At 44.9% G+C, this 17,147-nt stretch overlaps 1 non-coding gene across 1 annotated transcript; it reads right to left on the bottom strand.

The window, feature by feature from the left end:
- Positions 1–11,808: 11,808 nt before the first annotated feature.
- Positions 11,809–11,882, bottom strand: Trnan-guu. The gene has a single exon. It is a non-coding gene; the product is annotated as a tRNA-Asn (tRNA).
- Between the last annotated feature and the right edge of the window lie 5,265 nt (positions 11,883–17,147).

The raw sequence follows: 17,147 nt of genomic DNA, 5'->3' as shown, positions 1-17,147 counted from the left end.
ACAGCAGGCTCCAGGGGACAGAGCTTCGCCCTGTGCCTGCCCTGGGTCAGGTCAGGGGCCACTGATGTTTTTGCTGCCTATCAGGAGGTAGGCCAGCGTCAGAACATCTGGCCTTTTGCCTTGCAGATGGTGAAAGTACTTCAGAGTTCTCAGAATTCTGGAGCCATCTCAGTGCTCAGGCTCTGTAGGAACAGGTCAGAGGGTACCGCCTGTAATCCCCTGGCCTCCCCAGGAAATTTGGGGAGAAGGAAATCCCAGGACTTCCCTGGAGCCTGAAGAGTGCCAGCAGAAAGGACGGTCAGCAGCAGAGGACGGTCAGCAGCAGAGGGCTGCTCAGTGGCCAGCCGCCGTGCCTGGCCCGCTCTCCAAGCTCGGGCCCCTGCCTTGGCTGCACATCCTATCTGAGACAGGGCCTGAACCCCAATCTCACACCCCACTCTCCCACCCACCATGTAAGGGAAGGGAGTTTCTGAGATACTGTAAGCAGCCTCCCAGCAGGGAGACAAGAAGGAAAAGATAAGATAAGGAGCTATCCTAAACACGCAGACAAAAAACCATACCCACTCCTGAGAGGTGAGCTCACTCTTCCCCTCCTCCTCTCTCCCTTGTCCCTCCTTTATTTTCTTCCCTCAGCAAAGATGCACAGCAGGGATTATCTGCCCAGAACAGTGCCAGGCCCTGAAAGCTCGGGATGGGATGGGGCCAGCTCTACAAGAGCTCTCCAGGGGGAGCCTGCACACGGCTCAGAGAGCGCTAGGGCTGGGTGCCACGGGGAGGCCGTGACCACACAGCATTTGGCACAGCGAGTACTAGGCAGTCAGAGTGAAATGCTGGACATTTCAGTTTGGTCTCAAATTATTAGTAGCTTTGGAGATCAATTGGATGTCTAGTAGAGTGCGTTCAGGGAGTATTGGGGTTGTAGAATAGCCCATTCCTGGCCAGTTTCCCTGGGAAGCAGAATGGTACCTCTGAGAAAGGCACCCCCACCTGTGTTAGTGGGGAGGAACTGGGATGCTTATAAAGTCACCAGCTACTCTTTTTTTCTTTTCTTCCCCCCCCCCCTTAAACACTGCCCAAACCTCCCCCAGAGATTTAGGTATGATCCCTGGCCTTGTGAATGCCAGGCAAGCACTCTACCATTGAGCCAGAGCCCAAGCCCATCTTGCTTTAAGGTCACCGAAATGCTATTCTGGAATTTCTGCCCTTTTCATTTTTTTGAGTCAGGGTCTTGTTAGTAGTTCAGGCTGACCTTGAACTCACTCTATAGCCCAGGCTAGTCTTGAACTCATAGTGGTACTCCTGCCTCAGCCTCCCAAGTGCTGGGGTAACAGGTGTGTGCCACCAAACCCAGCTGGAATTTCTGTCTTTAGAGGCATCCACTTTTGCAAATGGAAGGGAAACAAGAAGCGGAAGGAAAGGGAGGGGAAATGAGACCGGGAGATGCGAAGAGAATTAAGATGTGCTGTGTGTGCGCACCAGCCCTCCACGGAGAATGTAAACACGCAGATTGCAAACATGTATGAATGCAAATAAAAATGTAATAAAAATAAAAATATTCACAACAACTGGAAAAAGATATGCCTCCTTCCTGGTGCTCGTGCTGAGTGGCTCAGCTGTACCCTTTGCATTGTTCCTGGGTGGGAGACACCCAAGATCTGGAGGAAAAACAGCCACCTGGGCAAGAGTTGCAAGCCAGGACAGGGCAGAGGCAGGCCCTGCTCCCTGAGGGATTTTGCTTTATCTCCTTTCTGCTTGGCTCTTTCTTGTCATTCAGATCTCAGTGTAAATGTCAGCCTCCCAGAGAAGCTAAACAGACCCTTTATAAAAAGCTATCACCTTGCCACACTTCATCCAGAGACCCTACTAAACTATCTCCAGAGCATCTATCACTCTGACATTTTTCTTATTCGTTTCTGTCTCCCACCTCCACAAGTCTTGCTCTCAAGTTATCCCAGATTCCATTTTGTAGGACAAGTGAAGAGCATGGAGGTTCCCTTCATTTCCACTTCTGGCCACCTCACTTCTAGTCTGGGGCCTGTGCAGGGGAAATGACAGGAAGACTCACCCTCCACAGATTAGTGGACTTACCAAAAGGGTGTTCAGCCAGAACAGAGAGGCCCAGCACAAGGGCTGCTGAATATTTGACGAATATGTATACTTAGAATGCATGAAGTAGTACAACAGTCCATCAAAAGATAAGCAACAGTTATTTGTAGGTATGAAATCATGAGGGGTTTCCTTTGCTTGTGTGCATTTTCTGTGTTTCCTCAACAAGTACATAGTTCTTCTATAAAAAGAAAACACCAAACCACGAATAACTTAGGACATTTATATATACCCTGTGCTGTGTGCCGGAGCTGTCTCTCCCTGCCTCGTCACACTGATGAGATGGCTCGCTGCCCAGCTGCAGTGGTATGTTCAGATTAAAGCCAATGAATTAATGATCTGCTAGTAGCACTCTCCTGGCCTTGGAGGAACATTTGTACCTCACAAGTTTGCAAATGCTATAAATCAGGGCTTTTTGTTTCTCCTCCCTAGCAAAACTGGTTGTTAAACATTTACTAGTACACCACTATTTATATACTAAATCAATCAACATAAAATGTTTGGGCAGTAAACAAGAGTAGAGTATAGTTTTCAAAAATGTAGAAGTAGGGCCAGGAAGATAGCGCAGTGGCATAAGCACCTGCCTGGCAAATGCAAGATCCTGGGCTAGATCTCGGATACCAAAAAGTACAAAATAAAAGAACTCCCTCCACCACCCCCCAAAAAATCTACATGTCATCCATAAAAGCTATTTTTTCAAGCTTTAACTAACTATAGGGCTTTATAATTGATGCAATTTCTCCCCCACATTCTTATTTAAATTGAGATTTTTGTGACATTTGACAATGTACTCTTTCTAATAGAACTGAATTTAGCTTTAAGAAAATTCAAAATATAGTACCTATAAAAGCTACCTATAGGTGGAGTTATCACACCCTAAGTTTAGTTTAATTTAATTTAATTTATTCATTTATTTTAATTTTCAGAGATGTTCTCACTATGTAGTTCAGGCTGGCCTTGAGCTCACTTTGTAGCCCAGGCTGGTCTCGAACTCACAATGATCCTCTTACCTCAGCCTCCCAAGTGCTAGGATTATAGACATTCACCACTACACTGGGCTCCCAAGTTTTAAGTCTGCAGAAGGGGCCGGGGAGAAGCTCCAGTGGCTCAATCAGTTAATGCGCAGTACTTATATAACAGAAGGGGCCGGGAAGAGAGCTCAGTAAAATAAGCACTTGCCTGGCAAACGCAAGGACCTGAGTTCAATCCCTGGTTTCGCCAAAACAATAAAATAAATAAATAATAAATAAATAAATCTGCAGAGAAACTGTATGAAAATAACATCTTTGTATAAGATGATTTTAACTTTTTTCATGGTGTTGTGATTGTTCAATTTTTACATTGCTTTTACACAGTCTTCTCTTCACCTCTCCAACTAAGGCTCCCCCCTGCCCTTACCTCCTGCCCACTCACCTCAAAACCTATTGTATATCTTGCTTTATTTTACTCCAGGTCCAATCTGTTTTTTTGGGCTGATGAACAGAAAAAAAGCACAGTGAGAAGGAATAATTAGGTGGGGATCAGAATGAGAGAGGGGTCACCAGGTGCCTTCAACACAGGAGCTGATGGCCCAGAGAACTCTGGACCTGGCTTGTTCCAAATAAACATTTTTAATGTGAAGATATATGGCAAAAAATAATAATAATTAAATTAAATTAAAAGATATATGGCTACAAACAATCCTAGTGACAGAGAAAACCATGTATTTGGCATATTAGGTATGGCATACAATTTAGTATGAAAAGTTGAGGGAGGGAGCCAAAGGCAACGGCATACAGCCCTGAGCCAACACCTGCTTCAGTGTGACCGTGTGACGGCAGTTATTGTCATGAGTGAGCTGGTCATGTTAGTGATTGGGCTAGCCACACCCAAGCCTTATACCACATCTTTCCTCTGCTATTTATCATGGTGACATGAATGCAGGACAGATGTTCATGCTGAATTCTTTAAAAACAACTTTGTTAGCTGGGTGTGGCAGTGCATGCCTGTAATTCAAGTATCTGCAAGGCTGTGGCAGGAGGATCAGGGCCAGTCTGAGGTATATAGTAAGTTCAAAGCCAGGGAAACCCTATCTCAAAAGGAAAATAAAAACAAAAAGTAAGCAAACAGACAAACAAGAACAACTTTGTTATTTTTATGATCCTGGTAGTTAGACTTGCAGAGAAATAGTCATTTACCATATTTTAGAAAGTATCTAAGGGCTGGCCAAATAGCTCAGTGGATTAAAGCACCTGCAAGTAGGCACAGGGACCGGGAATTTGATCCCCCCAGGGGCTCACTACGACAGCAATTGAGATTAGGCGTGGTGGCACACGCCTTAATGCCAGCTCTTGGGGAGGCTGTAAACACACAAATCACTATGAGTCTGATCTAGTAGTGAGACCCTGAACACAGTGTAGACACTTACCTAAAATACAAAAAAAAAAAAAAAAAAAAAAAAAAAAAGAAAGAAAGAAAGAAAGAATCTTAGTGTATTTTGTGTTGCTATAACAAAATGCCTGAGAGTAGCTTCTTTTTAAGGAAAAGAGGTTTACTTTAGCTCATAGATTTTGGGGTTGAAATGTCCAAGTTAGGTACCACATATATTGAGGTCTTCATGCTGTTTCATAACATGGCTGATGGCATCACATAGTTGTATGTGTGAGAGCACTGATCAGGGCCTGACAAAGGGGCTTTACAGTGACCTACTCCGTCGGCAGTCCCAACAGACCTAACCTGTGCCCTTGGGATGCACATGAATCCCTTCTGAAGAAGGTGTTCCAATTTCTCCATCACCTCCCATGAGCCCCTGTCTCTTGATGGCCCATCCTATCTCAATACTGTTATACTATGCACAAGCTGCCAGTACATGAACTTTGGGAGAAAAACCATAGCAGAAACTTCTCTTACCCAAACAGGACACAAGAGCCAAACTTATTTGCTAAGGAATTGAAGATTTAATGGTTAGACAGGCACAATCTCTCTGAAACTTAGGGTTCACTGGTGTACCGAGTTGGTGTTCACCAAAATGATATATCTAAATCCTAACTCCATATGCCTGTGATTGTGATCTTTTTCATGAATAGGCTCTTGGTAGGTATAATTAAGCTAAGGATCTTGAAATGAGATTATCTTGCAGGTAGGGAGAGCCCTTCATCCAATGACAACTGTCTTCAAAGGGAAAAACAAGGGGAAACAGGCTCAGAGATGGAGGGAAAAGACTACGTGAAGACGGAGGCAGAGATTGGCATGATGCTGCGTCAGTTGAGGAACATCAAGGATTTCTAGCAACAACTAGATGTTGATTAAGGATCTTGGGTGGATATCAGATTTCTAGCTGCCCAGACTCTGAGAGAATGGGTATTTGTTGTTTTAAGCCTCACAGTCTTGTGGTATTGATTGTGGTCATAGGAGACCCACACAAGAGGATAAAAGGTTGCCATGTCTTTACAATTGAATGTCTAAAAGCAGATGTGTAGGCATCCTCAATGCAGGCTGTACAACAGAAGGTGCTCCCTGCTGCCCAGGGGATTCATTGGCACCTTTCAAACCCTTGATTAGTACAGTTTAAATAATTCACATAACACATAACACATCCTGATGGTTTATTTGGCAAACAACTCTCAGGAAATAAAAGAGGACCTTGGTAGGGAAAGGGTTGAGAACAGTTGGACCAGGTATTCTCAAATGTTCCTTTTGAAGACAGAAACTTCCTAGGCCCCTGAAGTGACTAAAAATTAGGCCCTGTAAGCAAGAATCAGGGATTTTTGCTTGCAGTTCTGCTTGAATCTAGCCCCACTTACTGCTTTTAAGTTAGACATGATGAATATTGAGGCAGATCCTCCTGATTTCTATATGGTCTCTTGAGTTTAGGAATGAACTATAGCAGGAGGCAGACTCTGAGCTCTAGGGCCAATGAAGAGGAGGACTGGGTAGAGTTCTGTGTGTTGTACAGCTCAGGGGGGTGCTCAACACTAAACTGGATGGTTAGAGAAAGAAAGGGCTGGAATTATGGCTCTTCAGGACAGGTGATGCAAGAGAAGGGTGCCCTATCTCAACATCAGGTGAGAAAACCTTGAGGTAACCACATACAGCACAGAATGATTGGTGGGGCTAGGATCTTAGCTCATCCAGGCTCTCTTCTCACACTGTTTTTCTTTGTTCTTTCCCATATTCAGTCACCTTTGGAGGGCTGAGCTGTATAACTTCAGGAAGAGACTGTGCATAAATTTGGTGGAGTCTCATACACACTAACTGGAGGAGTGGGAAGGTCAAGATAGGAGCAGGGGTACAACCAGGGATGGGGGGCAATTTGATCTCAGCACCATCTTTTAAGAGAGAGAAAAAGCAATAGAATATGAAAAGAATAGAATGTTTAAGGTATTTTGTTCAAATTGAAGAATCTTGCCTCAGCTCTTCGGCAGGGTCCCTCTGTCTGTTTCATTTGTCTGGAAAATGGACACTGTTATGTCTTTCTTTGCAGACTTTGTTGAGTTCTTGTGCACTAAAGCCACATTGAACCTGGTAGACATGATGCAAATGTGAAGGAAGAAGGCAACCACAGTGCAGGCTCCAGGGCTCTGCAGTGCACACGGCACTGGCCCTTTTGGGCTTCAGGACCCAGGCTTTTATCCAGTTTTGCAGTTTGGGGTGGAGGTAAGCACCTCCGTTGGGGCTGCACTCTTCTTTCTCTAGTTTTCCATGATGCAGAAGGGGATTTCCTGTCAGGAACCTTCATGATGTCTGTCCAAGCAGGTGGAAAGGGATTTTGGAAATAGTCCTTCATCCTAAAACATAATGCTGGCCTCTTGTTCTGTGGGCCGGCAATGGTGGGACTTCTTTTGAAGTGTGTGCTTTTAGACCGGGGGGGAGGGGGGAGTCTGTGTGTGTGTGTGTGTGTGTGTGTGTATCTGTGTGTGTCTGTGTGAGTGAGATATAGTTGTTGCAGGGACATATATTGAACAGCTGAGAAAGAGAGAAAAAGAAACAGAAAAATAATTAAAATGGTGGCCCTGAAAAAGACCCTGGAGATTCTCAAGTCTGGAGTTTGTTGCATCTTGGGGCATATACCCATGATGACATCTAGGGTGATTTTAGGATTTATATAAGCCAAAAGAAAAAGCAAGAGCAGATCCTTACTGAGGCAAAAATATCTAGACAGAGCTTATTAACATTATCCTGTTTGCAGTAGAGCTATTGTGACTATTTCCTTCTATTTTTAGCAAGGGAAGTTGGTTTTCCACTTATAACAACCACAGAGGATCATTGAAAATACATTACCAAAGATAAGAAGTATAGATTTAAAATATCAAGTAGATTTATATATTTTACAGTACAAAACTGTGGCAGTGGTCTTTAAATTAGGGAACTTTCAGAAACATGGATGTAATTCAAATTTCTCATGCCACTTGAGAGAGATGGACTGGACCATGGTCTTTCAAGAGAAAAGAGCATGATGGGTACAAGGTGTGAGTGTGCTACACAGCTGGGACTGGAAGACCACCCGCTTCACACACTTGAATTTGGGCAACAGCCAGGGTCAATTTTTCTTTCACTGTTCTGAAAGAAACAAAAAATGAAATAAAGTGGCTTGAACTTCAGCAACCTCTTTCTTACTTGAACTTTCAGGTTCATGTATGAACTGCTTCTCATGTATGTAATTTCATCAGAGTGAATGCTGGGAAAGACACATATGTGGAAAGCCCATCAAGGCAACCCAGAACCCTGTTAATCATTCCTGTCAGTCATATCCAGAAAGCCAATGAGAGGCACATGGGCCGGGATGCGCATTTTTACATTTTAAAAAATCCCAATACCTGGTATATCCGTGTGCTATGCTTTTTATCTCCTTGCCACCCTGACATCACTTTTCTGTTCCAATCTGCCCTAAGCACATTTTCTTGTTGTCTACAACAAATACAGCTACTTTTCTTATATCATGTGATGTACACTTTCAGTTCTTTATTCATTGTACTCAACAGCCTGGAACTAACCTTGTCAGATCTACCACATGGTATCAAGTAAACTGGGTCGAAGTGGGAAATGACGTGGAGTCACCATCTCTGACCCTCATCCTACAGACAGCTTTCTATGTTTGCTCCTGCAATACTTACCAGTAAGCTGGACCACTTCCAGAAGGGACACAGCACCAATTGGCCCCTGTCTGGCCCTAGTCAGAAAAGGGACTTTCTGAAGATGTCATTTCAAATCTTCTGATTTAATCCACCAAAGCATTCCAGAAGTTCTGCCAGGCCTCAAAACTTCTGTTTTTATTCATCAGAGTGGGACCAGGGGCCACTCTTTGCCCATGAACTATAGATTCACCCTACCAAGGAAGAGGCAGAAAAGCAGGGAGACCTGCAGGGATTGGTACAACACTTATTGTTCTTTAAGTCCAGGGGAATTGGATCTGAAGATTAGTTTAAATCTATTTTTATTTTTCTTAACCTTATTTATTTATTTGGTACAGAGTCTCGCTATGCAGCTTTGACTCATAGTGATCCTCCTGTCACAGCATCCCTAGCACTAGGATTGCAGGCATGCACCACTATACCTGGTTTTGGTGGCTGGGGCTGGTATGGCATACCATACTAGGAATTGAAACTGGGTCCTTACGCTTGCCAGGCAGGACCTTAGACCACCGAGCTATCCCCTTGGCCCAAGATCAGTTTAAATCTAGGAGGAACCTAAGGAAGAGATCCAGAAATCTCAATAGTATATAGGTTATCTGGTAAACTTGAGGAGGCACTGAAGCCAGGATAGGACTGAGCACCATCCAAAAGTCTCTTTATACCTGAGAAGTCTTGTTAGACAGAAAGCTCAAGTGCAGGTACAGGAGGGCCAATGATTTTTCCAACACCTTGTATTTTCCCAGGGCCCTTGCTGCGTATACAGAAGCACAGAGCCTGGAGGGTGGGGAAGAAAATAGAGCAGGAGCCAGGAAGGGTGTGAGGCCAGGGTCGTGGAAATCCAGCTCAGGTTTAAAGTGAGGAGGCAAGGTGTTTCATGGACTTTAGGGGTCCCCTGGAGACCACCAGACAGGACCGATGAAACATTACAGAGCCACTCAGGCTGTGAGACAGACACACTCTGAAACATGAGCCTGGGACCTCAGTGAAGTGCAAACTGTCCCAGAGGACTCTGAAGGATTGACAAATGAAGAAACAATGACCATCCCTGGAGACAGGATTCACAAATGACCAGAGTCAGTGGCTGGGGCTGGTGTTCCCGGAAAGGCCTGCACTCAGTGGGGTGAATTAGCATTTCTAAGGACAAAGTATCCCTGGTCTAACACCATGAGGAACCAGTCAGTGTGGAAGCAGATGAGGTTTGCCTCCTCTGGGGCCACTAGCGGGGTCAGTGTGCAGGAAAAGGGGGCCTTGACATAAAGGGGCCTTGACATAAGTATTTCTCTCGCTGTTTTAGCCATACAGTTGGGCAACTTTCCTTAAAGTCATGTAAATTTGTTTAGTTCTAGTTATACAACTCACCATTTCAGTAGATTTGAAAGATTTTACCAGTGAAAAGTGTGTGTGTTTTTGGTGTGTGTGTGTGTGTGTGTGTGTGTGTGTGTGTGTGTGTTACTAGGAATTGACTGCAAGGGCCTTCACACTGAACAACATTCCTGGCCCCTTTTTATTTTGACACAGGGTCTCATTAAACTGCTAAGTTGCCTATGCTGTGCTAGTAATTCTGTTATAGCCTGTGGGATTACAGAGGTGTGCCACCACACCCAGCAATGAAACACTTTTAAAGAACAAATCATGTGTAGAGAGCTCAAGAAAAGAAGTAGTTAGGAATTGGTGAGAATTTATTCATAAGATCAGATTTACAATTTGAATTTAGAATATGCTGCCTTTGCTAGGAGAATCATGAAACAAAGTCAACAAACCCATTTGTGCAGCTCCTGATCCTGTGGTAGGCAAGAGCCAGCTGCCTGTGGCTGTAGCCACCCTGAGAAGAGCATATGGCATTGTGCCTTCCTATTTGACGCTAATATTCGAAGCTCCCACTTGATTTTCTATCTATAGCATTTCTATCTATCCTATTTATAGATAAGCCCCATGTGGCCCTATCAAGGTCCTTTTCAATGTATGGTTCGCTGAAGAGGGTCACTGTTGCTCTCTCTGAGATGTCTGTTGAACATTCACCAAGCTCCCCCAAGCAAATTTCAATAATACCTACCCTGTAAATCCAGGTCAGGCCAATCCAGCCCTGATGTCAAAATTCAGTGGAAATGTCTCTCTGCATCAAATTTCTTGTGATGTAGGAGCTGACAGAAGCTTAATTATATTTATGGATGCAAGTTAATGAATGGGCACAAGGTGTTGTTTGCGGGGAAAAGGAAATTAAAATTGGTAATAATGTAGGATAATTGCAGGCTCTTACCAGCTTCCATGTCCCTGATGTGGTTCTTGAACCCTTTGGCTAAAGGAAGAAGGGTGTGCCTTAGCAAGCAAAGGCTGTCATGTGGGATGCACTGATGAACTTGGGGCTTGCTGTGTTAATTGTCAGGGCTTTGTCACTGCAGCCACTGACTCATCTTGGGGCTTTTCAGGCTAGGGCCCTCTGAGCAGGGCCTTAGAAGATCCTGAAATGTCACTGTTGAACAATTTCCAGTGAAGCTCATTTCTAGAGTAAACATATATCTAGGTCAGGAGGGAGTTTCTCCCAGGGGCCCTGTGGAACTTGCGGACAAATGTCAAGGGTTCATCACTCAGAAAGATCCTTTGAGTCTTCCCATCCAGCACATGGTTGCCACCTGTGTGCTGGGCAAAATGTTCCTTTGTTGCCAAACATTGAGGATTTGGAGGATCAGAAACATTCGGGTAGATTAAGGAAGAGGAGGAGAGAAACAGAAAAGGAGGGAAAGGCAAGTAAAGGAGGAGGAAATGCAACAAACTTCCATTAAATTCATCTGCAAGATAGTGCAGCCAAGGGACAGAGGGACTGTGCTCCATCCCTGTACTCCTTTCTAGGTCTGTTCCTCTCTTGTCAGAAGAGAGAGTGAATAAGACTGGGACATTCCAGGTCTGGCTATTTGCTCATCTACTGGGACCAAAGATTCAGAGACAGAGGGCACAGGCCTCAGGCTTCAGGCCACATGCAACACCCAAAGAGTGATCATGTGGCCTGCTCCTCTGTCTCAGGTCCCAAGAGACCAGAGCTTGGTGTCCGCCTGAATTTTATTTTGATTTTTTTTTTCCTTCTGTTTGTTCCAAGTCTTAGGACACCAATGAGTTCTATAGTTCAGCCACCCAGCCAAGTGCTACAACCCAGCCAAGTTTCTAAAATGTGAACTTATTATCTTTTGCTGCATAACTACATAAAAGTCTAGTAGCTTAAAACAACAATCAGCATGGTTATCTCACAGTTTCTCAGGGCATTTTAGCTGAGTGGCTCAGTCTGAGCACCTTTCATGAGGTACAGTCAAGTAACCAGTGGGTAGGGCTGTGTGATTGGACGGTTCAGCAATGCCACCACTCCAAAGGGTGGGCAACTGTGTGCTGGCTGTCATTAGAAGGCCACAGTTTTCCCTTCCATGTACCTCTTCATAGGGCAGCTTGAGTGGAGGGATCTCTGAAAGAGCAAGCAGCACCTAACCTCAGAAGTCACATCTTGACTAACTCTGAATGCTGATATCTGCGATCTGAGCGACTACATTGAGAACAGCAATGTGTAACACGAAACCCAAAGCTGGCACTTTTCAAAAGCTTCCCACTTCGTCCCTGGGTGGGCTCGAACCACCAACCTTTCGGTTAACAGCCGAACGCGCTGACCGACTGCACCACAGAGACAACGGGTCGGCCCAACAGCAGTTGAAAACACCAGGTGTCAGGTATTTTGTCCCAGCAAAGAGAGAAGAGTGAAACAGCAGCCACCCCTGGAGAGAGAAGGATGTTTCCAGCTGGAGAAGGAAGTGTAGTGAGGCTGCTGCACAACATTGGTGCCATCCGTGGATCAAAGACAGCTTAAGCGTTTGAACCTGATTCAGGCAGCGTGGTGATGATTGAACACATCAGGTCTTCCTCCAGGGGCTCAGTGGAGCCCACCAGGCCCGTCTGTAAGGACACAGCCTGAGGCTTCCTGACACAACTCTCTCAGTGCACTCTGGACACACATGCAGAGTGGTGCTATTGATCACAGCCCTCATACTGGCAAGTTTTGCAGAAAATTGTAATGATAAGGGTGAACACAGAAAAGAACCACTGGTGAATGGTGAAGGGGTTTATAACAGAGCTATGAAATCTAGAGAGGACTCTAGAAATGAGATCATAAAGGGCAAAATGTCTGAATTCTAAGTAAAAATGTGGGGGCTTAAACAAAAAAAAAAAAAAAAGAAAAGAAAAGAAAATAAAAAGAAGTCATGCCTGGTTACTTCCATGGTATTCTATTGGTTCTATTCTAAGTGTCCGTCCTGACTCACTGTGGTAAAGCTGTGAATTCAGTGAAGTAAAAGCCTTGAAGGCCATCCTGAGGGTTTAACACACTCAGGTCTGCTAGGCTCTGAATGTCTGAACAGTTTATTCCTTGAACCATGAGCTCTTGTTAAGGCAGATCTGAAATCATTCCTCCTGTAGGGTTGATTCAACAAACGGAGCAAATTTTCTGTGTTAGGTAAAATGTAGGTTTGAGGGACACAGAGATCAAGAAACTTGTAAACTAGTGAAGAAGGCAACTCTCACCCTGAAGTGTGTTAAGCATCACAAGGGCAGCACTGTGGTTTAGATCTAAGATGTCCTAAAGGTCTGGTGTGTTTGGGGGTAGGGCTTTCAGAAGGTGATTGCATCATGAGGGCTCTAAATTCCTCAGTCAATCCATCCATTGATGAGATGGTAGTTTGATGGCATTATTTTTTTTGAAGATAATTGGTAGAAATTTAGTAGAGGGCCTAGTTGCAGGTCATAGGTTTGTGACCTTAAGGACTATATATCTTGTCTCTGGCCTCTTCTGTTCTGACTCTTTATCTTCCTCTCTTCTTCCTGGCTGCCAAGAAAAATAGCTTTTCCTTGTGCCATGATGTTTCTGCCTTGCAGCAGGCCCAAAGCAATGGATCCCATGAGCCAAAGTAACCTATCCTCCTTTACTTCTCTGTCATTTTTATCATGGCAACAGAAATGTGACTAATTCAGGCAGCAAAAGACTTGGGTGGGCTAAATGGGAACAAATAGAGGGAATTCTGGGCTCCACAGGAATTCAATGAAGGCTGCCCCAGAAAGGTGTGATTCAGCTGGGTGTTGGAGCTAAGTGGAAGGCCACCAGGCAGAGGAAAGGAAGGTAGAAGGGATAGATGTGTCCAGGCAGGGGAACAGAGTGAGCAAGGCACAAAGCTGTCACCAGCCCAGGCATTGCCAGAGTTAGGATGTCATTTCTCCATGACATCTGTGCCATGTGCTCCATGTGCTCTGATCCTAAAAACCACCTAAAACCAACAGCAAGATTTTTGTCCTTTAAAAGGGCCTTGTTAAGTTCACAGCTACTCTTGTTTGAAACTGCAAATAAGAAATTCATTAGAAAGATTTTTGCTGTGGAGGACCTGTCTGTCATGTCAGAACAGCAGACAATGACAGGGATAGTTCCTGTTTGTGGAAAAGACTGTCTCATGGTTCTCTGCTGGAGGCAAACATAATTTCATGGCTTTAGGGACCCCACCCTACTTGCTATCAGGAGGGCGGGCACCAGCATGTTCATAGGCTGATGTATAATTTTCCTTTGTATTGGAAAAGTACACCACCTGTGGGGATCAGTGGAGGTCTGGAAAAGGCATTTAGGGTCGTCCTGTACTGGAGAGTTGAAAGGCTGTTTTGAGTTTTCAGCTATACCTGTCATCTCTAAAATGCAAATGCACGCAACTTTGATGTAATGGAAGAATAGCATCATTGACTTATTTATACAAGGCATTTATGAGCCTGCTCAAGGTTAGCCTTGGGGTATGCTTCAGTGTTGTCTGTCTAGATTTTGTTTCCTGAGGATAGAGACTACTACCCCTCATTCCAAGATCCTGGCAGAGGGAGGCACTTAGGGTGAGCACTGGTGACCCAAGAAGAAACAGCAGAAGCAAACTGCTGGTGATCTTCCTCCCCAATGTCCATTTCCTCTTCCCCTTTAACGAGGGTCAGTCAAGAAGGTCTTGCCCATCCTGCCTCACCTGCTCTTCTCTCCCTCAGTCCCTCATGACTTGTTCCTTCACTCCACTTCCCAAGCATCACAGGACTGCAGGGTGGGAGCTGAGGGCTGAGCTCATAGCTGGACCTCAGCCACGCTGGTTAGAACCCACACAGGCCTGAGCCTGAGGGTTAGGGGTGGGGGTAGAGGACATGTTCTATGATTGGCAGAGGTAAACAAGATTTTTTCAGCCTGGCAGCAGTTTCCAGGTGTGGAAAGAGGCCCAGTGCCAACCTCTCAAGTCTTCAACCAACAGTTGGAGTTTGAATTGCAGAGAGGGACCTGGAGGGGAAGAAAAGCACAGCCTTGTCTCAAGATCTCATCAGTGTGCACCCTGGAAGCTGTACTGTGGCTCTGTGACACTGCATGGTGGGCAGAAGAGAGGGCCCTACCTCCTACTCCAGCAGGGGCAACCTGCACCCCATCCACCACCAGTGTGGAGAAAAGAGGAGACACAAAGGCAGGGGGAATCTGTCCCCCCAGGGTAGCTAGAAGCAGCCCAGATGTCACTGACGGGGGACTAAGAGGTTACAAGCATCCTTCTCACCCACATGGAATGCGGCTGCTGTGACTGATTTAGGATGCCATCAGCCTCCTGCCCTGCCCTCATGGCTCTGCTGCTGCTTATGAAGGATGAATCCACCACAGTCACATTCATGCCCACTGGAAGGTTTTCCTGGCGTCTGCCTCTTTCTGAGTTGGATGTGAAGACTGATCTCTGGGAAGCTAGGTTAGGCCAAAGCTGCTGATCCCCTGGATATGGAATTCTTCAAAGCAGCTGTGGCTTGAAGAGTGGCACAGACATCCATATGGACAGGCCCGCATCACTTCACTGGACATCTAAAGGAAGTGCTTGTCTGCAGTTTGTGTATTATTATTCCAATTTTGTTCTATACACATGTGACTTAAAGGAACTAAATTATTGACATCTATTTTTCTGAGACTAGGTGTTTTCTGTCTTTCTTTTTTAAAAGCAGACTACTTTTTAATAACAGTATTTTGTTTACAGTTAAATTGAGCAGTAAGGTGAACAGTTGCATACCCTCCTTTCCCCACACATGCACAGCCTCCTCCAAAAATGGGGTTTTTTATTTGTTTGTTTTTTGTTTTGTTTTTGCTGCAGTTGGTGAATTTACATCAACACATTATTACACAAAGTCCATAGATTACATAAGAGCTTACTTTTGCTGGGCATTTCATGAGTTTTGACAAATGTATAGTAACACAAAATGTCACCACACAGGGCCCAAGAAAGTTTCCACCAAGATAAGGAACCTAAACCCACTCTACCCACGGAATAAGGCACAGGCTTGCTGACTCCCATCAGAAGAGGTGATGTAGCAGATGAGATGCATCAGCTAGAGTCACAAAAGGATTTATTAGGCATAAATTGAAAAGGATACACTCTAAAAACTAAAGTGAGGGACCTCAAGGGGGTACATTAGGATCTGGTACTAGGTGTATTAATGAGGTCTTCAAGATGGTGATCTAAGATGTGAATTCCTACTGTCTGTTGGGTTATCCATGTGGAGGGTTATATTAGAATGCAAACCATTTACATGCATTGGAAGTTGAAATATGGGGCTTACTAATAATGCTCTTTCCTAGAGGATGAGGGGTCTATGAGAGGAAGCACCAGTTATACATTAAAAGAAGTGGTCAACTCACAAGTAAAAATGCCCAATGCAGGTGTAAGGAAATTGTCCAGGCTTATTATATCTTAGGAAAAGAGAAAAATGAAAAATTGAACTAGGCTTGTATCCTGAAGCTGGTTCTATTTTCAAATTACGATTGTGGGGGGAGGTGTGGTCTGAGACTACGCAGTTCAGGCTGGCCTTGAGCTCACTTTGTAATCCAGGCTGGTCTCAGACTTGCAACAATCCTCCTGCCTCAGTCTCCTGAGTACTGGCATTATATGTGTGCACCACCACCCCTGGCCCAAATTATAGTTCTCTTTTTATCCTTTCTACCTATCTTCATTGATTTTATCCTACCTTGTGGTGAAATGACAGCTGGAGGTCAACTTATAACATCCAGCTGAACTGAACCAGCATGGTGCTGGATGTGGGAGGCCCACCTGAGGATTGTTGCTGCCAGCATAAGAGGCAGAAGTGGAGAAGAAGGAGAGCTGTGGGAGCTGTTGGTTTTCCTGGAGGAGCTTGTCATGCTGGCTTTCCTGATGAACTCAGCTGTTTTCATTGTCAAAGGAGCTTGGGACCTTACTGCCACTGAGAACAGCTGCAGTTCACTTTAGGGGAGCACCAGTCCTTACTTTGAGTATCACTTCCTAGCTCTGGAGGGAAAGATGGTACACAGCAAGTCTCCTGGAGAAGCTTATCACATTGGCTTTCCTGAGATGGATACAGCTGTTCTCATTTTTGGAAGTGCTCACCACCTCACTGTCGCTGAGGATGATGGCTGACTGTGGTACTTTTGTGGGGAGCTCTAGTGCTTACTTTGAATGTTGCTTCCTACTCCAGTGTAAATCCCTCAGCCTTCTGGCACAGATCCTTCATCCTGCTAGCACAGACTTTCTAACTTCCACCACTGACCTTTGTTTGGATCTTCCCAATGGAGATCCGTTAAACAGGCTTGCATGAGACATTGTCATGGCCTCTTGGCCTCCAGTTGGACTCATGGAAGGCTTTATTATGGGCTTTTGATCTTCAGCTGGACTCATGCGGGACATTACTGTGGGACGCAGGCCTTCAGCTGTATTCTTTGGTCTTTAGTGTGAAGACAGATTTCCTATATTCTATTTTTATATTACTCTTTGGATGACTATTATAAAATAATTCCATAAAGTATGTGTCCTGTGGGCTGGCCAGATAGCTCAGCGGACTAAAGTGCCTGCTTAGGCAGATTCAGACAGGGTTCGATCCCCGGTTGTGCTGTGC

Source organism: Octodon degus, unplaced genomic scaffold (assembly GCF_000260255.1).
Source record: "Octodon degus isolate 3935 unplaced genomic scaffold, OctDeg1.0 scaffold00071, whole genome shotgun sequence".
NCBI lineage: Eukaryota > Metazoa > Chordata > Mammalia > Rodentia > Octodontidae > Octodon > Octodon degus.
The sequence above is the reverse complement of the archived record's forward strand: the minus strand, read 5'-3'. Positions and strand labels throughout refer to the sequence as shown.